At 36.3% G+C, this 26,613-nt stretch overlaps 1 protein-coding gene across 7 annotated transcripts in view; it reads right to left on the bottom strand.

Annotated features, from left to right (window-relative positions):
• The window catches only part of LOC119629496 (AF4/FMR2 family member 3), a 317,469-nt gene that overhangs the window by 70,275 nt on the left and 220,581 nt on the right, over positions 1-26,613 (bottom strand). The gene's annotated exons all lie outside the window — the stretch shown is intronic.

Below are 26,613 nucleotides of genomic sequence, written 5' to 3'. Positions count from 1 at the left end.
TCAAATGTAAAGCTAACGAATATTTGGCGAATTCTTAAGAATAGTAGTCATAGTTATAAATCAGTACTATCAAATGTAGAGCTAACGGATATTTGGCGTATTCTTATAAGAATAGTAGTCATAGTAACAAATCAATACTATCAAATCTAGAGCTAACGAATATTTGGCGTATTCTTGAGAATAATAGTCATAGTAACAAATCAGTACTATTAAATGTAGAGCTAACGAATACTTGGCGTATTCTTAAGAATAGTAGTCATAGTAACAAATCAGTACTATCAAATGTAGAGCTAACGAATATTTGGCGTGTTCTTAAGAATAGTAATCATAGTAAGAAATCAGTACTATCAAATGTAAAGCTAACGAATATTTGGCGAATTCTTAAGAATAGTAGTCATAGTTATAAATCAGTACTATCAAATGTAGAGCTAACGGATATTTGGCGTATTCTTATAAGAATAGTAGTCATAGTAACAAATCAATACTATCAAATCTAGAGCTAACGAATATTTGGCGTATTCTTGAGAATAATAGTCATAGTAACAAATCAGTACTATTAAATGTAGAGCTAACGAATACTTGGCGTATTCTTAAGAATAGTAGTCATAGTAACAAATCAGTACTATCAAATGTAAAGCTAACGAATATTTGGCGAATTCTTAAGAATAGTAGTCACAGTTACAAAGTACTAAGAATTTATAAATCACGTGACGTCCTGTAATTTTTCATAAAACTTTTCAATATGATTCAATCGCACCTTAGACGCCAAAGTAATTATTATCGACAGAGTGTTTCCGAGGTTTTTAAGAATTAATAAAACGCCTCACCTCGGCGCGGCTGCGTTCCGGAATCATAAGGTGCCTAACTCTTTATATAACTTAGGAGGTTATTTCGTGTCGACATCGCGCTGAACACGACGAGAATACAAATTTTCTGAAGGCCATATTTCAACGCAAAAGTAAACAAGTTATATTTTGTCGTTCAATATTATCATGGAAGAGCTCGATTTTGTAGTTCTCAGTTCGATGAATATATAACCCGTAATTCATAATTCAATGATCAGACTTAATTCTGGAGCGTAAAAATAAAATATGTGAGAGCGACGAATGAATGAACTTACATAAAATTATGAGATCGCTAAATTTTTTAACTCATTCTGACCGAGTGATGAGTTAAAGATATCCTTTACATATTAGTGTTTCGCATCAGACTGAGCTCCGGTGGGAAACCGCCTTTACGTGGGGAGGCGGGAGGACTGCCACCCGAATCCACCTCGCGGGACCCCGCGAAGGAGAATCTCGAGAATCTCGGCTAGGTGTTTAGCTGCTTTATGGAGATTGCGATCAGGACAAAGGAGTCCAATTTAGGATACCTAGATCGCTCACCGGTCCACAAAGTGACCGTCCGAATAAATACACCAGTAATCCTTTCTTTAGTTCAACGAAGCGCAGTATTTTCCTCGATTTTCTCGAGCCGTAGACATAATTAAAACTACTTTTCCAGTTTAATCTCAGATTTTATTTTAATTATGTTACATAGCCTCCGAGATTTCAAATACTCCACACATTTTGCGGTCACTGACACATAAAGTCATTTATCGTCGACATTTAAAAAGTATGCTAAGTACCGTCTAATTTACTATTGTATAATAATAATAAAAAATATTCTGTTTTTTTTAGCTAAAACAAATACCATCTCATTTTAAGTGGTCCCCGTGGATATCATAACTTTGAAAGCCACTGTCTAGCTTGAGGCATAGGATCGAAGACTTAATTGTTTGATAAATCGTCCGACTTTTGGAGCCGGTGCGCAGGATTTCTTCGCGGCATATATTTATTACATTACGCTAATTAACACGATTATTATTTATATTCGATTTATTAGGAGTTGTAATAGTTTGTTGTAATATATGTTTATCTTGCTTTATTAGTATACTAGCGATCCGCCCTCTCTTCGCTTCGGAAACTGTAATTTATTATTGATTTCTCCACTATTTAATGGATGTTATTATACATATAAAACTTCCTCTTCAATCACTCTATCTATTAAAAAAAACCGCATCAAAATCCGTTGCGTAGTTTTAAAGATTTAAGCATACATAGGGATACAGGGACAGAGAAAGCGACTTTGTTTTATACTATGTCGGGATGAGTAAACGAATGCACAGCCAAGTTATACATAATGAAACTATTATAGTATTACCGTAGTCCACAACGTGAACATTATAGAGGGGTTAACTTTCTTGTATAGACAGATGTTTACGTGCGCCAAACTAAAAAGTTTACACTACAAATTAGTTTAAGCCTTATTACTTTAGATAAATTCAGTAGTGTATGTGATTGTTGTAAGCGGACAGAATAAATAAGACCTTCTTATTGTTTTAATAAGACCGCCTTTTAAATGAGCTTAATTTGTGATACGAGTCAATTAAGTCGGCCCTTTTCTTTTAACACGTTGACTGCCGTGTAGGTCACCGGTGTCCTACGCGGCGCACTGAAGTAATTATGTTGATTACTGTTACTAAGCACCTCGATTGTCTAACTTCGCCTTCTTTTGTTTGTTAGTGTACGTTTTAGACACTTAGGTCTCTTAGAAATAGATTTATTCTCAGTATCTTCGGACTGTCTGTTGAATATTCCGGAAATAAATCGACATAATTACTTCAGTGCGCCGTGTAAGACACCAGTGACCTACACGGCAGTCAAAGGGTTAAACCGCCTTTTTATTTCACAGACTCACGGACTCACGGCCCGATTGGCACTAAGCGATACCCAGAGCCCGCAGATATCGCAACGAAACGCGTGATCACTTCGAGGCAGTAACAGACAAGACCACGGCTCTACCTATTTTCATTAAAAGAAAATTTAATATAAGGACTGGTAAATCGATACTTTGATTTGATATGTTCTTGTAGTAAAAAATTATTGTAAATAGACATGCTTTAATAAAAACTGACTTCAAATAGAAAAAAAGAGATATTCCAAATCAAATTAATATACACTAAAAACAATAATCATCGAAATCGGTTGGCGTGATATTGAGTTATTTGTCGCGCACGTACTGTAATGTAAATTTAAGACTTATATGGTTTTCTCATGGATACCATTATCAGAAATGGACTAAATTGAAATGGGACCACACGAGAAGCATCAGTTTTCTAATAAAAAAATAATCATCAAAATCGATTCGCCCAGTCAAAAGTTATGATGTAACAAACATAACGAAACATACAGTCGAATTGAGAACCTCTACCTTTTTTGAAGTCGGTTAATAAAAGGGAAACGCAATCAAACGCATCAGATCTTCGAATCTATGGTTCCAGCATGCGCATCTCGGCAGTTCTACATTCAATTACAGACACGCACGCGGTAGCCTGCGAGTATTGTGATTGGTCAATTTACTATTTCCATTACGGTTTATAACCTCTAATACGGATATTGATGTAATATGATCTAATGGAACACGCTTCAATAACAAAAAAACTTATTTCTAGTCTTAGAAACCGTCAGCATCAGAATTAAATTATAAGTATAGGTTGATATTACAACCACCACCATCATTCCACCTATTTTTTTCTGATGGAAATTGCCGAGTTTTCCCCTCCACACTTCTATGGAAGTCAGCCAGGTATGTTGGAAATGAACCAACTGAAACCTGTTACTCAATAACCTACGTCCGAACCTCGACAGTGAGAAAATTTAATCGAGGCAACGTACGTGAGGCGATTATGTTGTCTATGGTATTCGATAAGCATTAACACCAGATGTGCCGTGATTTATATGACGCGATGTGATGTGATGTGATTTATTGGAATAAATAAAGCCTTGCATCACGATACGTAACTTCACAAATATCACGGGGATGGAATAGGCGGCTTCTCGATCACTGTATAACAAAGGAGACGTTTACCCGCGGCTATCCAGCCAAGTCTAAAGTTGTTACAAAAAGTTAAATCTAGAATCTTTGAAAATTTTTATTCTTCCTTTGTTTAGTTATTTTTATTCCAATATTTTTTGTCATTCTGTACGTTAAATTATCTATCGTGTATTTTTCATTACTAAACCAATTCAGAATCTGGTCATTAATAAAAAAAAATTGAAAATTCTTTTGCTATTATTATAAGTTGTGTTCGTATCGCTATAGTTCCGAGAGAACTGTCGTTATTCCAAAAATACTCAAGAATGACTAGCACTTAAATGTCTTTTATTACGTCCATGGCTATCAGCTAACAAGATTTCGATCAAAAGTGAATCTCATTTCGCTATGAAACGCCACATTACGGCGGCTTATGAAGTCGTTTCTTGTCTTAATCTAGACCTTCCATCGTGGCTGGATCGATCTATATCAACTTCATTTCATGGTATTTTACTCGTCTTCTCGTATTTTCGACACGATTAAAGATAACTTTACTGCTTAATCAAATATTCAATCGTGAAACTGAGAATTTGTAAATTGAATTAATTCATTCAAAATACTATTTGTATTAGTTTTTAATAGAGATTTGGGAAATTATTCTCACTACGAAAGTATAATTTAAGTCAATACGTATGTACCTACTTTAAACTTTCATTTATTATTTAGATAAATTATTCACTTGACGATAGGTTCTGCAAGTTTTATTATGTTATTCATTACAATTATCTTTTTTTCGTTTTTTTTTCAACATACAAAATTGTAATTTTCAAATGATCCGAACGTTGTTTTTCATTGGATAGCGTTTCAATGATTTTATCATCCATGCTCTTGGTCTACAGACAATATATAATACAAATGTAATGTGACCGTTAAACTCTAGAATCTCGATATACAAATGTTTTCAAATACATTAAGAAGATAGTAGAAATACTTTAAATCTACGATATATTGTTTCGGTATATAAAATTTGATCAATTTTAACTCAATTCAATTATAGATGACCTATTTTTGTTAGGAATATAATTGGAATAAGATATGAATTGATAACATAGTTCCCTAGTGTAAAACTGAACGTCGAACATTGAAAAATCGATTCAGCGTCAAATTTCGAACTGGCAAATTCGATATTCGGCGTTCGCGAACCCCTGAATTCACGCCCACAGTATCTTATTGGTGCAATCCGATCTCCTTATCGGATTAGTGCGCCAAAAAGTATCTTCACAGTCGATGTTACTCTCGGGTTTTTCTTTCGATTATTCTGTTATGATTGAAACTTTGTGGGTTTATTAAGTGAAATAAATATATGTTATCTTAATGGGTGTTCTTAATTTTTATGTTTTAAGTCTTAATGACACGATTTGAAAGCTTTTCAATGTCTAAATAATAACTAAACATAAAACTTAATTACTTAATATAAAAAATAAAATTACGTTTAGTTCTAGTGTTGAAAAGATTTTAGACAATATTTTATCTCGCTAAAAAGATGTATGTGTGTGATTAATGAAAATAAAATCCACATACAGATGTGAATCAGAAGAACAGTTAGTTCTTCGAGTTCAAACACAGTGTCCAGTAGCCTTTATTGTTTCTTAGAAGATGACAACGTTCAAAATATTCCGGTTCCATATTAAATTTTATCTTAAAATTTGCTAGTACTTGCAAACATGCTTGGGTAGTAAAAAAAATTGCGAAATTCGCCATCAGGTAGGCCTTTTATTTAATTTTTTTTAAACCTACCTATACTGATAGCCTTGAAAGGCTATTTCAGCTTCGCCTTGATGTGTTGGTGAGCTCACGGGGCTCAAGCCGGAGTGTTGCTAGCACTGACCCTAGCAAGAGCAGTGCTTCGTAGAATCTACCACCGGATTGGAAGCGTGAACTACTGAGAAGATCCAGCGAGAAACTCAGTGAGCTGTGCCTATGGGTTAATTTACTCGAGTCCTTCGTCGTATGCGACGGGTTCGGCGAGGACGGTGACCGGTGCTTGAGGTAAAAATTTTGATTTCTTTCGTAATAATACATAATATAATTAAAAATGTTTTTACATAAACATTTCATAGGACGTTTGCTGTTCTTTTTTTTTTGTAAATCTAATCTACGAAAATTTATCTGGACGATAACAGGCTACGACACACTGGAAGATCTTTTTTTTTCGTTTGTCATATTTTTTTATTATTATTATTTGGCGTAGTAGTTAGTAGGTGCAAGGAACAATGGCTCCGGCCGGCCAATGACGTTTAACTCCGGCCATTGACACGTGTGCCCGAGCAATGCTTACCTACGACTGCGAAAACAGATACACACACATGCACACAAACACGCACATACATACACACATACAAAACTCACCGCGTTTAAGTGCAATATTTCGATCGCCAATCAATTTAAATTGCGCATTAACGCTAAGTTAATTGAAGAATTCAATCGTTTTTTTTTTAAATTCTATCGAGAATTTCTAAAGTAAAGTGTTTATTTGTTTTTCTGATATTCGAAATACGTTCTGCTTCCGGTGACGTATTACATACAAAAATCCGCTGTTGACGACGACGAAGTTACCATACACAAAAATTCATCAACATTACGTTCATTATAACAATACCACTAGAAAAAACTTGAAGGAAAATAATTAACTTGATTTCATTACATATTTTTTACGCGGGAGGAAGTTTCTCGAAAGATGCAGCCGCCATAATCTTATGCCAAAACACATCTTACGATTATCGATGTCAACTTCATATTGATAAAAGCTGTAAGTAGCGAATTGAGAAACAGTCGAGAGAACATTGAACAGCGAAATTCTCACTCAATATACTCAATATATTCTCATCTGTCCATTAGACAGATAAGTAAATCTATACATATAAATAAAATTGGAGTGTCTGTTTGTAATATTGAAATAGCCTCTTTTTACTACATGCATATGAATATATATAGTATATACGGTACATACACCAAAATAACATTTTTTACAATTTTTGTCTGTCTATCTGTCTGTCTGTCTGTTTGTTCCGGCTAATCTCTGGAGCGGCTGGACCGATTTTGACGGGACTTTCACTGATAGGTATCTGATGATATAAGGAGTAACTTGGGCTACTTTTTTTAGACTAGCTTCGCCCCGCGGCTTCACCCGCGGTACGACAATAACCGCGAGTAACATCGCGGGACTCAGCTACCAATAATAAAATATAATGTTTCCGAAGCGAAGCGAGGGCGGGTCGCTAGTAGGTAATAAAATAACTTCAGTAGTAGTAAGCAGTAATTTTATTCGACTATTTTTTATTTATATTTTTTTTTTATTTTTTTAGATTGGCATTGTCGAAAACTGGTCTATGAATGTTTCGTAACTTTACCGAAAAGCAGATCAATGCGATTGCGATGAAGCTTTTCTCGGTCTTTTAGCAAAACTTTAGAATCCATTCACAACAACACTTCTTTCTATTCTATATAGACCAGATGAGAAAATACTATATGGATTTTACGTGCATTGATCCCAAATCACCGGTTATTATTATATTCATCTATATCTCTTTGTATTTATGGTCATTAGGGCATAAACCAAAAAGTATTGCACTAATATTGATCATATTCATTATGGTTAATTAATAGCTCACAAATAAATAAAAAATTTAAAATGTTTTTCTTTCTCATCACCAATAAAGAGGTGAGGAATCTGAATGTAAATTTCTTTAATTAAGTTTAACTTCAACAGTTAATTAGCCGCAGGATAAATTCAGTTTAAACGAACTTTCTGCTTTAACCCTTTGAGCGCGAACCGTCGATAGATCGATTCTTTAGGAATGCGTATAAAGTGTGGAGCGTCGGAATATCGACGATTGCGCAGTTTGATTATAAAAATTAGGTATCGACCTATACGGACGTGTCTTAGCGCACGCATATATAATGTTTTTAATAAGTTAATAACATTTATAAATAACCATTAAACATCATTTTGCTGTGAATTTAGCATTGATTTTATTTTTTTTTATGTTAAAGTATTTCATAAGGTGCTTTTTTTCAAAAAATATTTTATAATTTCTGCAAAATATGTGCTTAATAAGCTCCGCACTAAAAGGCTTAAGGACTTAATACATATCAGCATTAGCCGTTTGACATCCTACACAAACTTATTAGTCCATGATAATTAGTTTCAGTTTTTGCACACTTACTTCACTGTTTGTTTCTAACGTAAGTTGCATTAAGTATGCATTACACTGATTAAATAAATTTTGTTTTTGCATGTTCTACTTTTTAGTCAAGTTAATCGATGTTTTTAACTGAAGTATAGTTTGAATTCTATTTATTAGGTTTACGCTTATTTAAATTCAATTCTAAACTTAAGTTATACAGGTTTCGTGGAGTCGGAGTGGTTTAGCTCGATGTGGTTTAGTCGGTAGTTGGTTTTGCGGGGCGGGTCCGGCGTGGTAGACGCCGCGCAACGCCTCGCGCGCCTTTCTCAAGGCGTAGTCTCCCGGTAGGGAGTGGAAGAAGAGGAGGACTTTGGTGTTCCTCTTCTCCCTCTTCTTCTCTGGAGGCGCCGGAGTCTGACATAGCCCGGTCTATTACCCCTCTCGACCGGGTATCCGTAAATGGATTCCCCAGCGTTAAAAAAAAAAAAAGTTTAGGCAGCGGCTTGGCTCTGCCTCTGGCACTGCTGATGTCCATGAGCGACGGTGACCACTTTCCATCAGGTGGGCCGTTTGATCGTCTGCCTACAAAGGCAATAAAAAGAAAACATACTTGAAGCATTCGCTATGTTTATCGAACCGTAGAAAAATCTACAACGAAAAACTCAACTCCACTGGACAACACGCATTCAGAATTCATTACCATTCAATGCCCCCGTCTCTATACATTCAAATCGATAGATAAAAACGCGAGGATAACGTATTTTATGCGTTTGCATTTACACACGCGAGTCTTTTATTTAAAACTAGCTGACCCGGCAGACTTCGTAGTGCCTCAATCGATAAATAAAAGACCTAAGCTTTTGTATAAAATAAACTTAACACAAACAAAAGGAATCAGTCCGACGGGGGACACATCAAAAGGAAAACAAAATTGTTATTTTTATTTAATTCCGAGCGTTTTCAAATTTATCTACCCTTTAAACCTTTTCTGGACTTCCACAAATAATTCAAGACCAAAATTAGCCAAATCGGTCCAGCCGTTCTCGAGTTTTAGCGAGACTAACGAACAGCAATTCATTCTTATATATATAGATGTTATAATTGAAAAAAACTTTAATATATTAGCATCGATGACCATCTTAGGACTCGACGACGAGTTCCGACAATATTTAACACCAGGTAGGTCGTGAGCTTGACCGATTTTCTTAGCAATAAAAATGCATTAAACATAGCTTATTGGTAGATGTATGTTTATTTGATTCAAATATATTCCATGTTTCCACTCTCGATAGTCAGAATAATGTAGCTAAGGCAAACAAACCTCTTTATACCACACGATTCGAAATATCGTTGTCAGGTCACTGTTTTAAATAACTTTGCGTTCATTATTTTTGAATTTTCGCCGTTTTTAGACCGCGAACACACTAGTTAACACGTTAACTGACATGTAGGTCACCGGTGCCCTACGCGGCGTACTGAAGTAATTATTTCGATTTCTGTTATTAAGCGCTGGATAGTTTTGTTATTTGTTAATGTATGTTTCAGTATTTTAGGTCTGTTAGGAACCGGGTATCCGTAAATGGATTCCCCAGCGTTAAAAAAAAAAAAAAAGGTCTGTTAGGAATAGATTCATTGTCAGTATCTTCGTATTCGTCTTTCCCAGAGTCTATTAGATACTCTGGCGCCTTAGTAAGAAGAGAGAAATCGACATTTTTTATTATTGCTTAGATGGGTGGACGAGCTCACAGCCTACCTGGTGTTTAATTGCTTACTGGAGCCCATAGACATCTACAACGTAAATGCGCCACCCACCTTGAGATATAAGTGCTAAGATCTCAGTATAGTTACAAACGCTGTCCTGCCTTTCAGACCGAAACGCACTACTGCTTCACGGCAGAAATAGTCAGTGTGGTGGTACCTACCCGCGCGGACTCACAAGAGGTCCTAGACCACCAGTAATTACGCAAATTATAATTTTTGCGGGTTTGATTTTTATTATACGATGTTGTTCCTTCACCGTGGAAGTCAATCGTGAACATTTGTTGAGTACGTATTTAATTAGAAAAACAATGCCTTGAGAGGCTATATCTGCTTCGCACTAACGTGTAGGTGAGCTCTCGGGCCTCTAACCGAGGGGCGAGGCTAACACTAGCCCTAACAAGAGCACTACTTCGCAGAATCTACCACCGGATCGGAAACGCGACCCACTGGGAAGATCCGGCGAGAAACGCAGTGGGTTGTGTCTATGGGTTAATTCGCTCGTCGAGCCCTTCGTCGCAAGCGACGGGTTCGACGAAGACGGTGACCGGTGCAACCCCTCTCCGCGGTTTCTCAAACCAAACGAAATGCCATCATCCCTTACAAGGGATTTGAAAATATTTCTCAGCGAGGTAAACAGTTCCCTTTCTGTACTGGTAGCTTCAATTATGTGCGCGACATGCAAAAACCGCAGAAGACACTATAATGTAACTGAAAAATAACATGTCGTCACGTCATTCCCGTTGAGGGTAGTCTGAATATTTTTCCCAAGTATTAACTTAGTACCATAGCAATGACTTTAGGTCGGCGAAACGATAAATAACTAGGTTCCTTATACGCACTTACACGTACTGATACAGCGTCCCTAACATATTTCATGCCCTACGGGATTATAAGGAGTGAAATATGTTTTTATATTCTTGTCCCTCGTAAAAAAAAACGTAAGCGTAAGTTGTTCAAGGGATTCTATTGAAAAAACAAAAAGGGAGGGTAGTTTTTATTAATTTCTTACAGTAATTTTTTTTATTACTTAGAGGTGTGGACGAGGTCACAGCCCACCTGGTGTTTAAGTGCTTACTGGAGCCCATAGGCATCTACAACGTAAATGCGCCACCCACCTTGAGATATAAGTTCTAGGATCTCAGTATAGTTACAACGGCTGCTCTACCCTTCAGACCGAAACGCATTACTGCTGCACGGCAGAAATAGGCGAGGCGGTGGTACCTACCCGCGCGGACTCACAAGAGATCTTACCACCAGTACAAAAATAATACATAGTTAAAAATAAAATACAGAGTTGGAGCTGAAGGTATAACGTGGCATCAAGACGTGCCGAAGTCTCAATTGTGCAATGGTATCCCATCCTGTATGAGTAGGTAGACAGACTTCTAGCTCACAGTAATAGTATTCAAATTTTTTATTTGCAATCAAAATCAATACGTTAAAAACATTTCCTTACAAAGGTTAATTAACATAAAAATTATACACAAGGTGTGTATTTATTTAAATTCTGCACTAGGCATTGGCAATGAAACAAGGAAGTCATGTGTCAAGTTGTGATAGTAAAAATAATATAATAATGTAATATAATATAATATAATAATAGTAGTAGTATAAAAATGAATTTTTGTTCGTTAGTCTCGCTAAAACTCGAGAACGGCTTGACCGATTTAGTTAATTTTGGTCTTGAATTATTTGTGGAAGTCCAGAGAAGGTTTAAAAGGTAGATACTTTTTTACTTTACTTTTTTACTGGTGGTAGGACCTCTTGTGAGTCCACGCGGGTGGGTACCACCACCCTGCCTATTTCTGCCGTGAAGCAGTAATGCGTTTCGGTTTGAAGGGTGGGGCAGCCGTTGTAACTATACTTGAGACCTTAGAACTTGTATCTCAAGGTGGGTGGCGCATTTACGTTGTGGATGTCTATGGGGTCCAGTAACCACTTAACACCAGGTGGGCTGTGAGCTCGTCCACCCATCTAAGCAATAAAAAAAAAAAAACATAAATATGAAAATGCTCGAAATTCAATAAAATTAACAACTTTGTTTTTCCTTTGATGTGTCTCCCGTCGGTCTTTTATTTATCGATTGAGGCACTACGAAGTCTGCCGGGTCAACTATAATAAATAAATAAAACAAACCTATCATCGGATCGGGAAAAAACAGTGAGCTTGGATAACGTTTCAATTACTTGACGATAACATTTCATATTTGATTCAAAGTCGTGAAACCCACTTCAAAGAAGAAAATACCTACGAGATAATACGATAATCCGTTGGAAATATATTATGTATAGTGATTTTGATTGAATTGTGCTATTGTCCAGACCTGAGTTACAAATATTGTAAAAAAAATATCTTTGTCCTTTTTTTTCTGACGAATTGGTCTTGTCTAATTTGTTATTCCGACGGCTTCAACACAAGAGAGAATTCTAATTTGATGCCATTAAATGAAGAATATCTCTTTTTATAGTTGCATAAGTGCAGAAGAACCTGATGTTGAATCAAAACACTACAAATATTGCCAACCAAACGAAATAAATTTAAATCTGTAATAAATTTAACTAGAGGTCCCGCAGTAGTCGAAATTCGACTATAATTAATTGGAATTGTAAGTTTGTACACTATTATGATTGTATTTTATACTTCTTTAATCACAAATTTCGTCAAGACTACACTATAAAAACTATTAACAAAGACAAACCATATTCTATTCTCAATTTGACAACAGACGTCAAGAACAAAAGTTTGACAAGAAGTATTCATGCGTGTGTGCGTCAAAAACATGGTACGTAGTGTGTGTAATGTTTTCTTTATTGATTTAATGTATCTTTCATGCATTCTTTTAAAAAATATATTAGCATTGTGCACTTCTTCTCTATATTCTCTATAAGTGTGGAAAATGTCATACTCCTCCGTCCGCGCAATTTCCGTAAAAAGGGATACAAAGTTTTTGCTTCACGTATTAATATATAGATGACATTAATTGCATTCCAAAACAAATTCAAATAATGAACTGAAAATTTAAATGCAAACATATTTTGAAAGCGTGATATCCGCCTGGCGCCCAGTCAGCAACGGTCGATCAGCCAACGCTTTTTGTATGCAGACTGAATCCTACACCCGACTTACGACTGTTACTGTACGAACCACCGTCAAAGCCATTATCATATTACACGCAAAAAGAATATTACGTGAAACGTTTGCGAGCGTGTTCATGACCGCCCGCCTGTTCAGAAGCCAATTATTTCTAATAAGTTATCTTTGTTTACGTTCATGACGATAAAAAGCGATTGTTTTTCGTTGTTTTTGACACGGACAGAGAGATAATTTTATTGTTCTTAAAACAACTCAGATATCTAATACGTCGAATGAGTTTTTATTTTTACTAGTGGTTCCCGGGGTAGCGTCGAAATTCGACTATAGTTAATTAAAATTATAAGTTTGTACACTATTATGATTCTATTGTCTAAGACTATTATTATATTCTATAATCACAGATTTCGCCAAGACTACACTATAGATAAATAATATTAAAGATAAACAATAATAACCTATTCTCAATTTGACTGCAATAACAAAAGTTTGACAATAGGTAAACAAAGAATATATATGTGTATATGTCAAATACATGGTAGTGTGTGTAATGTTTTGTTAATTGATTTAATGTATTCTTAATGCATAATTTAAAAAAATATTAGCATTCTGCACTCCTTCTCTATATTCTCTATAAGTGTCTCTATATTCTCTATAAGCTATGACATGTCCTTCTTCAAACGAGGCTTGCGGAGAGTACTTTATGGTAGGCAGCGGCTTGGCTCTGCCCCTGGCATTGCTGACGTCCATGAGCGTCGGTGACCACTTACCATCAGGTGGGCCGTATGCTCGTCTGCCTACAAAGGAAATAATAAAAAAAAAGTGTGGGTAATTTTATACTTCTGCGTCCGCGCAATTTTCGTAAAAAGGGGTACAAAGTTTTTGGTTCACGTATTAATATATAGATGATATCATAAATAAGCTTCCTTAAAAACGGCAAGATTTCGAAGACTGCGAAAATATTCAACTTCTTGAAGCCAAGGGTGAATGTAGACAACCACTCTGCTTCGATTACAGCAAATTTTAATATAAAACAGCACAAAAATATAAAATAACACTACCAAATCAACTTTCCAAATAAATCATTTCGCAAACACAACTTCATTTAGTTTAGAATCAAAAATGGCGCGTTAAAAAAATAATAGAAAGCGCATATCTATCGATGAACTACAACGTAATTCGTTTAAGTGATATTCTCAACGAACTAAGACCCCAGTAAGACGAGACGATAAAAATAAAATTTCATAAAATACATAGGACCCCGACCGGCGACCGTGGACGGCCTCTCTTAACACGGGTCCAGAGTCAAATAGCAATAAATTGTACTCTTGGACTCTGGCTCGACGCGCGAGACGACACGTACGCGACCGCGCGGCTCACTACGCACGTATTTACGCCAGCAGTCGATTTTTTTTATGTATTTACATATATATATCATTATCGATTACGAATTTTAATACAATTAAATCAAAATTATTAACAAAAAAAAATAACAAAAAAAAATTGATTTTAACAAAATTTAATTCACGACAAATAAAATGATAATTTCATCAATGTAGTCAGAGTCAGTTGAACATTCATTAATATGGATATCTAAATAAAAAAATTGCTTGTCAGACAAAACTTAAATATGTCCACACGAGATGCTCTGGCTGTCAAATTATTATAAATATCATCAAAATCAATTCGCTTCACTTAGAAAAAAGCTCTGTGGTAACTAACACATATAAAATAAACCAAGAACCTCCTCCTTTTTTTGAAGTCGATTAAAAAATACGTGTGAATGCAAAGAACGAATAAATGAAAAAATAAAATACCTACATATTTTATGTAGTTTAACGAAGATATTTGGAAATTACATCATCTTATAGAGTTATAAAATTCCTTTTTTTTTTGTCTGGTGTAGTGGTAAGTGGCATGGTCACTACACAAGGAGGTCGCGGGTTCGAATCCCGCCAAGGGAAGATATTTGTATGATAAATATAAATGTATTTTTCAAAGTTATGGATGTCTATTAAATATATGTATGTGTATAATAAAAATCTTACATTTATATCCGTTATCTGGTACCTGTAACACAAGTTCTTTACGAACTTATCACGGGACCAGTTAACGTGGCGTGATTGTTAGTAAATATTTATTTATTTTATTTTATTTTATTTTATTAACATCATTAACATGTTTCGCAAATGATAAGAAAATTGTTTCTAAATACACGACGGGCGCGAAGTCGGGAATTTAATCTAGCATCCTCAGTGGATATATCGCATGGGTTGTTCGTTTTTCCCGATTGGCGTCAGAATCAATTCTCGTCCGTCCCCCGGGGGCGATAGCTCATATCGGTGTCCCGAGAAACGCGGCCGAGGTCGACATGAAATATGCTTACAGATGAATATAGGACAAACAGATGAATGAACGAATGCATTACGTATTTATGAAAACATTTCATTACGCATTTAATACGCACTATTGGTTTCATTCCTTGAAACAAACAAGGTTAAGTGGAACAGTAGATATTCAAGATTATAATACGTGTGTAGTACGAATTATAATTTGCGTATTTACTTGTGGTAGGACGTCTTGTGAGTCCGCACGGGTGGGTATCACCGCCCTGCCTATTTCAGCCGTGAAGCAGTAATGCGTTTCGGTTCGAAGGGTGGGGCAGCCGTTGTAACTATACTGAGACCTCAGAACTCCTATCTCAAGGTGGGTGGCGGCATTTACGTTATAGATGTCTATGAGCTCCGGTAACCACTTAACACCAGGCGGACTGTGAGCTCGTTCAATCATCAATACAATAAAAAAAAGGTTCTTGGAGCGATACTTATAACTACTATATGTTTTATTTGAATCTACTGTTTTTTTTTTCAATTCATCATTCAATTTATTCATTCACGTAGTGATACCCATAGGCTCCAGTAATCATTTATTACACGATGAGCCGTAAGCTCGCCTATGTACAACAATAAAGGTATACGAACAAACAAACAATATTCTTACTTACATATTACATCGTATTCCTAAAGACATTTTCAATTAAAAAAATAGAGACGTAACAATTGAAAAATTATTCTAAATTAGGGAAACATTAGCTCGCCAACCAGTAAAATCAGACCGGAGCAAACGAGACAATAAGACCAAAAAAACCGTAAAACCGCAAGACGAAATATCAGCAAAACGTCTTACGGTTTACGAATACTTCGAGTCGGTCTCTAATTGTCACAAGGGATAGAGTCATTATTAATGTTTGATACCGTAAAGGACCGAATACGCAGACCCGAGTAACAATAAGGACCCTTAATTCCAATTTCAAATGTAAATTACCGGTTTGTTCGGGAGGTCGCGTAATATCCTGGGTACGTACGAACTGAATGTCAAGGATGTACACAGCACGATTCTTCTTAATAAAATATGTTTGTAACCGATGGATGCGCGTTGAGTGAAACGAATCAGTTACACAAAAATATTTATGTCTGTTTGTTCGTCATCAAAGAAACTCGCGCGTTTCTATATCGAGAAGTGAAGGGCTATTTGGATTAAGCGAAATTTTTGCAACTTTACAGGAGAGCTATTTAAAGTTTAAAATTTGAAAAAATATCGTTACAAAAAACTTCTTAAGTTATATTAATGGGGTAACCTTATTTGAAGTTCATTTAACAACATCGAATTGTTGATACTACTCGTAATACCAAATAAAATTGAGCCTTTAATTACAAAATTTAATGTCACGTATTAAGAGAAATGTCGCTTAAGCCAAAGAGCTTTTCACCTCTTTCAATTATATCTTAATTGATTTCAATTTTTGTATGAATGTTGGCATATTAGGGAAGGTTTTTATGTTTAACGTCAATATACGAAATATCAAACGCGTCCCTCCTGGCTGAGCCTTTGTTCGCCCACCTGCCCTGGTGAAACTAGAAAGGCCTCCGGGCCGACAGTAATCCTTCAGTCATAAAAAAAATATCAAACGCGACTAGTTTTAACACGTCCAACAAGTCCGTATTTTTCATAAATTTACCGATAATCGTTTATTTACAACGGACCGCGGCCGGTTTTCATGAGGCCTGTCAATTTTTGGCCTGAAGCCGTCATACGTATTGGTTTGAATAGTGGTTTTTTTTTTCCTACCTAAGCTGATAGCCTTAGGGGCTATTTCAGCGTAACCCTAACGTTTGTAGATGAGCTCACGGGGCTCAAACCTGATGACGTTGCTAACACGAACCCTAGCAAGAGCCGTGCTTCGCAGAATCTACCAGCGGATCGAAAACACGACCCACTGAGAAGATCCGGCGAGAAACTCAGTGGGCTGTGTCTGAGAGTTAATTTACTCGTCGAGCCCTTCGTCGCAAGCGACGGGTTCGACGAGAACGGTGACCGGTGCTTGAAGTACGTAAAAGCACCGTTAGTGGATCGGGAGGATCCGAGATGACGTGTTTTGGGCGACGTCGACTGCTTTCCATTCTGTCCGCAGGATCGGGAATGTAGTTAGCGGCGGCCACGATGAGAGGGTTCTCGTGTCGTGCCGCTTTATCGAAGTGGCTGAATAGTGGGATAGCCGTTTTAAACAAAAAAATAATAATCTAAAGTTCGACCTCACGTCCCGAGGCGAATGGTCGAATTCATTTTACGATATTTGTGGCTTCAGATTCCCGATTTACGTTGAGATGGTCGTCTGAGTGAAATCTCAGCTTCGTTTGCAGTAAACGTTGTGCACGTATGAATACGCAGACGGACTCTCGTACATATCTATACTAATATATAAATCTACAGTGGTTTTTACGGATGTTCCGTTATAACTACTGAAACATGCGTCCGATTGACTTGAAACTTGGTATCCATGTAGAAAATACATGTACTTAATGGATAGGCTAATATTTATATGAGCGTTGGACTCCCTACACCAGTTGCGGGGGCGTTAATGATGAGAATATTTGTGGTGGGGGTGAGAAATAATAATGTTAATTTTAAATGCCCAGCGAAGCGGACGGGTACAGCTAGGTTATTTATAATAACGTCACGATTCGATCTGGTCATTTTTACGACAATAAAAATTATAATCGAACGTTCCATAAACTACGTTCGAAAAACACGAACAAAAACCTCTACATAAAAAATAAATAAAGAAAATATACATGTGTTTTATTAGCGATAAAGGCGTTATTACTGGTTCGTTGTCAATGATATTCTCACTGATTTTATACGGTGATTATCGTTTAATTTGAAAACATTAAGGATTTAATGTTCCGCACATATATTTTTTTCATATTATATTTTGAGCTCTTTTTGTAGATCCGTGATTATCAATGACTGATGATTATCAATAACGTGATTATTAACTTGTGACTAACAATCTCTAAGCCGTAATTAGTCGTAGACATAATTAAAACTACTTTTACCGTTCTATCTGGACGAAAACAGACGTCCGTGGTGACCATGAAAACTTTATAGTTTTGTCGTTTTTTTATTCAGTTTTAGTCAGAAATAATATTAATAAAAAAAAAGAGATTAAAGTGTATACGTAATGTTATTTAAGGCAAACCTAGCTTTATATTCTGTTTAAGAAATCTTATTAAAAGATAACGTGATTTTTTTATTATACGACGTACCTACTATAATAAAAAATATTATTAGTATTTTTACTATGCTTATTGCGCTCTTGACTGTAACGGCTATCAAAGTATAGTATTTTTAATACTGTTTTAGAGACTTAAGCAAAATTCTTAAATAAATTATATGAAGATTTGGGTAATGGGATAAATGTTATTTTGATTCGTCTACGAATAATTATATGTATATATTTATGTATATCTATTTATTTATGTATATGTATTTATTTAAGTACGAGTATTTGTATCTATAAATATTATGTATGTTATATATACACATATGTTTATGTAATATCACCTTCACACTACACCTATCAAGATTCATCTCTGCACTCCCCTAAGGTAGACTGTTAGAGAATGCCTATGGCATTAAGTCAGCCTTTATAGTTTCTAGTATATGAACTTATAAATAAAAATAAAAAGAACATAAAAAAATAATTTCCTTTATTATTACTGCTTTTTATAGGTTGCAATATACATATATAGGGCGGCATATTTATTGGTTTTATTATACAACTAGGTTTTGCCCGCGACTCCGTCCTCTTGAAATAGTTATTTTGGCATAACGCTAAATTTTACCCCCACTTTATTTACGTAGAAAGTGAAAATATTTTTGAATTATAGAATGTTAAGGAGCTATTTAAACCTCTATTTTTGATTCTTTATTGGTGCTCCACTTGTATTGGTCTTACCGTGATGTTATATAGCCTATAGCCTTCCTCAATAAATGGGTTATCTAACACTGAAAGAATTTTTCAAATCGGTAGTTTCTGAGATCAGCCCGTTCAAACAAACAAAATCTTTCAGCTTTATAATATTACTAGCGACCCGCCCTCGCTTCGCTTCGGAAACTGTAATTTATTATTGATTTTTCCACTATTTAGTGGATGTTATTATACATATAAACCTTCCTCTTCAATCATTCTATCTATTAAAAAAAATCGCATCAAAATCCGTTGCGTAGTTTTAAAGATTTAAGCATACATAAGGACAGACAGATATAGGGACAGAGAAAGCGACTTTGTTTTATACTATGTAGTGATTATAAATAAAATATTCCTAAGTTTATTTATTTAAAGGCACGCGTTATATTTAAAACTAAAACTAATTCAGCGTATATAAAACAGTAGTTCGGAGACGTAAGTCGAGCACGGTCACATCTGGGTCAAGGTGTGTCTTGGTGTGTCGCAACCCGACACCGTGTCAGATACACCTTGAAGTTATTGTCTTTATTAACTCACTTCCAATTTACGATAAATTCATAGCCGACTATACAAGAAATGTACCGTTTTAATAAAATTCAACACGGAAAACACAATAAGGCAGCTAATGCATTAAAAAAGTGATAGCGGATATCGAATTTAAACGTTTTGTCACAAACAAATTAGTTTTCTCTAAAAAGTTTATTTTTGTTATCTTCGAGGACACGGACACGGTCCAAGAGTAGTGGTCAGTGATCAACATCGCTCGAAGACATCAGCAAGTCCAAGAACATAATCTAGTGGCAGTCTACCGTTAATATAAGAATATGTCTGTACATAAAGGCATACAAAATGTCAATCGACAACTCCACAAAAAACAATTAGTCCAAGATCCCAGAGCGTTCTGACATAACTTATTTTCACATGGATGAAACCTTCACGACTTAGTAACGTCTAGTATACTTTAAATACCTGCCTACTTGTGGAGCCTGCCCTGTGACACCTGGGCAGGTACCAGGTGAGAAAGGTAACTAAAAATATGAGTTCTGTAAAGCAGTTTTTTTTTTTTATTGCTTAGATGTGTGGACGATCTCACAGCCCACCTGGTGTTAAGTGGTTACTGCAGCACATAGACATCTACAACGTAAATGCGCCACACACCTTGAGATATAGTTCTAAGGTCTCAGTATTTACAAGGTTTACAGTATTTACCTAGTTACAAGGGCTGCCCTACCCTTCAAACTGAAACGCATTACTGCTTCATGGCAGAAATAGGCAAGACGGTAGTACCTACCCGCGCGGACTCTCAAGAGGTCCTACCACCAGTAATTACGCAAATTATAATTTTGCGGGTTTGATTTTTATTACACGGTGTTATTCCTTCACCGTGGAATTCAATCGTGAACATTTGTTGAGTACGTATTTCATTAGAAAAATTGGTACCCGCCAGCGAGATTCGAACACCAGTGCATCGCTCGATACGAATGCACCGGACGTCTTATCCTTTAGGCCACGACGACTTCAAAACGACTGTTTTACCTGATTTCTCGAACGATATTCTATTTTTATTATTACCAACCTGTTGTTCAGTTGTCACCGGATTTTACAGATATCACGACATCAACGCCGTCAGCTACCTTGAAACGTGAGGTAGAAGCTTTAATTTGACATAATTTGAAGAAAGCATAACTGCTCCAAGCTGAAAATACTCAGAATCATGGTTGTTGTCTCAATACGTCCTACCAGTACATATTATAAGCACGTTTATAAACTTCAAAGTTCAATTTTCATTCACCGGAACCGCTATCTGATTTCTACCTACATTCCCAATCGTGCGGACCGAATGATAACAGTCGACGTCGCCCAAAACACGTCATTTCGGATCCTTCCGATCCACTAACGGTGCTTTTAGGCACTTAAAGCGCCGGTCATCGTTCTCGTTGAAACCGACGCTTTGCGACGAAGGGCTCGGCGAGTAAATTAACCCACAGACACAGCCCACCGATTTTCTCGCCGGATCTTCTCAGTGGGTCGCGTTTTCGATCCGGTGGTAGATTCTGCGAAGCACTGTTCGTGCTAGAGTTAGAGTTAGCAAGATCAAAAAAAAAATCTATTCTTTGCCATATCGAATACCATGGTCATGAATGCTATTAACATCTACTAATGAATCGGCTGGACCGACTCGGCAACACATACAACAATGGTGGTTGAATATTATTTGTCAAGTTGTAGTGAACAGGACGACTGTGTAATACGTGTATTTTAAGTAACCAAGAATAAAAAATATATATTATACTAGGCGTGTCCTATTATTACAGTAAGCTTCGATATGAAATACATAAAGTTAACTGAAGTAATAATTTCCCGCTGCATCCTATCACTGCGTTCAAACCCCTAAATTCTTAATTTCTGCGCGTCCATAGCTTGCGGAAGACATGATACACGAGAAAATAAAGGCAACGCTCCCACTGAAACGCTTCATAACAGTTTTGCTTTTTAATTTTATTTATGGCCCGCCTATCATAGCGCGTCGCCGTTTTTTTTTTTTGAATTTTTATTTCATTTTTTTGGTATTTATTTTTCCGCTATTTTTTATTATCTCGCCGTGAACCGTTTTCAGATGTAATATCCTAATGGTTTTAAACACACTTCCGTTTTGATGGGTGGGAGATCCGTATGCAATTGGGACTTGTACTTCGTTTCTTTAGCTTGGTGGCTTTCACTTAGTGATGATATCGATGGGCTTCGGTAACCACTTAACACCATATGAACCGCAAATTGTTTCACCCGTCTATACCATAAAATGAAGACAAGAGAGATTAAGAAGAAGAATAAAACCTATTATTTTATTGATTTATTAAATTTGTATGTAATATTATAAAAATACACATCACGGAACATAGCAATGGCGCAATATAATTTATCTTAATATAAAAAAAAAATACGGTTGTATATAACTTTGTTTCTTTATCCCAGATTTTTACGGACTTATTCTGTTATACCTTTTTATCTGTGCGTGTGGAATTTTATAATTGATTTCAAACCAAATTCCTGATGTGGCAGGGACTTAAAAATTTGAACAGCCCATAATTTGATGACAAGATAGTGCGGAGTAAGAGAATCTGAGAGGTTTCGACTTTTTACTTCATTTTAATAATGTAGTCCGCACATATATATATTTTCTTTTGCCAATACACATATACAATTAATTTAAAGGATACACAATGACATGATCTTTTTGTGACCCCAACGTAGACAATATTGTTTAACTGACGGTAAACTGTTACCGTTGCTCAATGGCATTGATATTCTCAAACCTAAGCTTACAAGGTAATGGTAAACCATCCTCCTACTTATTTTAGACTCTAACAACGGAAAATGAAAACTACGATTTTTTTTTATTCTCCTTGTAGGCAGACGAGCATACGGCCCTCCTGATGGTGAGTGGTTACCGTCGCCCATGGACTTTAGCAATGCCAGGGGCCAAGCCAAGCCGCTGCCTAGAAATGTCATATCACGAAATCCCAAGTAAGTCATTCAGGGATACCTTTAGCTAGGATGTGAATAAAATATTATTTTTATCTAAATACGTGAATCCTCCGCAAATACCTTAAGACCTCTAATATGACATAATCGTTCACAAAAGACATCCCATTACATGTAATGTTTGTGAATCAGGTAGATAACACACTACCCTTTCTTTCTTTTCGACCCATTACATGAAGCCCTCTCTGGATAATATTATCTTGAACCAACATTAAGTATCTCGCTTTCCGAAACGGGATTACGATAAAGATGCGGTACTAGAAAATGAATAAGGAAAACTAACTGTAAATAATTTATTACCTACTCTTAAAGTATACACGAGCACAAGACATTGGCGTGAGCGATAGTGAACACTCTTCATAGTAACTTAACCAATATTGGTTTTGAATGAAAACAAAGAATGGCATTGCACTATAATCGCAAGGGATTAAATCGACTAAAATAAATAATACAGACGCAAAACCTGATAAAAGACACATTAACGGCGATAATTATTACCTCACACTTGGAATAAACGCACTCCGACCCTCCAAAGCGTAGCGCAGGATAACTTTGCGATTATTTTTTTAATTGCTTTGTAGGATGGACGATTTCACAGGCCAGCTGGTATTCAATACATATTGGAGTATATAGATAACAACAAAGCAAATGCAGGCACCCACCTTGAGATATAAGTTCTAAGGTCTCAGTATAGTAACAACGGCTGCCCCACCCTTTAAACCGAAACGCATTACTGCTTCACGGCAGAAATAGGCAGGGCGATGGTTACCTACCCGTGCTGACTCACAAGACGCTCTATCTTCATTAAAACTGACGGATTAAAACGGACACTGACTGATGTCAGCGAGTACGTAATTGTAACAAAAAAAATGTAATTAAATGTTTATTAACCACTGACCACTAAGCTTCGAATATGCCCTATTCGAATAAGAATATTAATCGTATAAGTATGTGTGACAATTTAAAAAAAATCAGTCACATCAGTCACCCGTGACCATGATACCGTCAATAAAAAACTTAAGATTAAATTGATAAATTACTAGAGTTTCCAAGCTCTAACGTGAAGATCGGGGTTCGCCTTGAGGCGTGAGGTCAACACCTCAACGACGCAACATAAAATCGTAATCGATAAGGGGATATTAAACAACCTAACATCATTCTACGAAGCGTACTAGATCCGTAGTCAGAACACAATTTACGTGCGAGTAACAGGGCAGGCTGTCAATTTGAATATTCACAATGAAGATGCGAGCACATTTTCATAAGGCCCGTGAAGTGCAGAGCTATTAGGTCGTCGACAATGCAACGACGAGTCAATTTGCGACCGACAGTCCGACGGGTGAGTGAGTACGTGCCTCCGTCGACGCGACACGACGACCATTACTAGAGTCCACCTTGAATATTTATTTATTGAAGCCGAATAAATAGAAACAATATGAGGCCTATAAAATCAAAGACAGCTAAACGCCTTAATGTAGTAAAACGGATTAACTATGGTGCCATTTTGTTTAGTTAGTTGGACACGCTTTACTATTTTCATGCTATAAAAAATGCAGCTAAATCTCTAGCAAATTCAGTTCAAATTTTTTATTTTTTTTACCCTGTACTCAAATATAAACGAAGTTTTACCATTTCAAATTCAGATTATTAGTAATAATCTCATCCTTTATAAATCTGCTTTAAAATAAAGAATATCGTAACTACTCGAACAAAGTTATCTCAGCTTCTCAAAGCGGGAATGTTGCTAACACTGGCCCTAGCAAGAGCAGAACTTCGATGGATCGGGAGGATTCGTAATGACGTGTTTAGGGCCGATTTTTTGTTTACTTGAATATTTGACTGACTTGGATTTAGCTGCCTTTGACTTTATAGGCCTCATATGTTCACATATAATTTTATTTTATTTCCCTAATAGGGAGGCGAGCATTCAGCCCACCTGACAGCGATTGTTTACCAAACACGTTATGAACGTCAGTAATGCCAGACGCACAATCAAACTGTTTCCTATCACGATTAGTACAATAACACCTCGATAATTAACTGCAAAATGTAATTAAAACTAATTTTATGGTTTAATTTCGTGTTTTTGAGGTCATTTTATTTAAAAAAAATACCATAAAAACACAAAGTATTTTATTTCAAAATATACGGTAGTCTGCAATAATCAAATGTCAACAAATAATATCGTAATCGTGACCACGAAAACTGTGAAATATACATACAATAAAGGTAATATAATAAACTTTAAATATTACCACCCAGTTGATAATTGGAAACAATTGATAATTCCAAAATTGAATAAAGCCTTACAAGTCCATATTGCAAACGTTTTTAGTCAAATATGCGACAATTTTTTTTTTGAGTCACTTGTCGACAAATCCGTATCAAAATATTCACACAAAAGACAAGCACTTGTTTTGAACCATGCCAATCATGCCTTCTTCGTAAATTACGTACAATTTAGATTTGATTATCGTAAATAGCAAAGATAAAATAGTGCTCCGTACTATTGACATAAATAACGCATTGTGGGTTCTATTCAGATTTATTTATCTCGGCGAATACTAAATAAGTATATGCTTTATTTAAGTTGCACGTAAAGATTGGGTTTGAGTAAAACAGTCTTCATTTCAACGACTACTAAAAACCTCAATTGATTGCGAACAAGTCTGCGTTCGTGTGCAGACATCGGCCTGGCTATGCCCCTGGCATTTCCAATGTCCGTAACCGACAGTGGTGGCTTCAATAACGAAAAAAAAGAAAGAGCACTTGTGAATCCGTTTTACGTTCCGTACTTCAAATGGTGGCTTCAATTTTACTGGTGGTAGGACCTCTTGTGAGTCCGCACGGTTAGGTACCACCACCCCGCCTATTTCTGCCGTGAAGCAGTAATGCGTTTCTGTTTGAAGGGTAGGGCAGCCGTTGTAACTATACTGAGACCTTAAAACTTATATCTCAAGGTGGGTGGCGCACTTACGTTGTACATGTCTATGGGCTCCGGTTACCGCTTAACACTAGGTGGGCTGTGTGCTCGTCCACCCATCTAAGCAATAAAAAAACAAAAACCTAAAACCATAATAGCACGTGACCAAACAAACAAGAAATCTACTGTTTTACTACTACTACTAAATCGTTCCAACTCGAAGTTATGAGTCGTGAGGGATACGCGGACACGTAGTAGCGGCTTCTCCAAACGTTGTTCCCAGTGGTCACCGTCATTTATCACGGCCACAGATCAAATCAACATCGGAATGTCGTGGACGCAGATACTGTTGTGACGTCACTGCCGAGTGGCGTTCACACGGATTTATGTTATTACATTTGGTTATTTCTCGGCGAATGTTGACCATGCCAGAGGATATATGTTAATGGTCGCAGCAATCGTGTTTGCCAATCAAAAGATACGAGTGAGAATACGGAACTCAGATTTTCGAACTACTGAAGCTACTTTGTCATCTTTCGATCTCAATCGTAAGTTTCCGCTGAAAAGATACTGGCGAATCTGCATGTTTTGTTGACGCACCCTCAATCTTATTTTTGAAGATCCAGCATGAAGCAATCTTGTTTCCAATTAGAATAATAAGACAAGCACTGTACCAAAACAACGCACTTGGAATTTGACCTCATGTCTCCAAGAGACAAGAGACTATAGTAATTGTTTACCAGTTAGTCCATCCACTCATCAATGAAAACATTGTTGCTTAAAAGTATTTGTACATCACTACATAGTATAAAACCAAAGTCGCTTTCTCTGTCCCTATATCTGTTTGTCCCTACGTATGCTTTAAAACTACGCAACAGATTTTGATGCGGTTTTTTTTAATAGATAGAGTGATTAAAGAGGAAGGTTTATATGTATAATAACAT

The sequence above is a fragment of the Bombyx mori genome, chromosome 14, assembly GCF_030269925.1.
Source record: "Bombyx mori chromosome 14, ASM3026992v2".
Lineage (NCBI taxonomy): Eukaryota > Metazoa > Arthropoda > Insecta > Lepidoptera > Bombycidae > Bombyx > Bombyx mori.
Note: the sequence above shows the minus strand (reverse complement) of the source record. Positions and strands in the feature narration are given on the sequence as shown.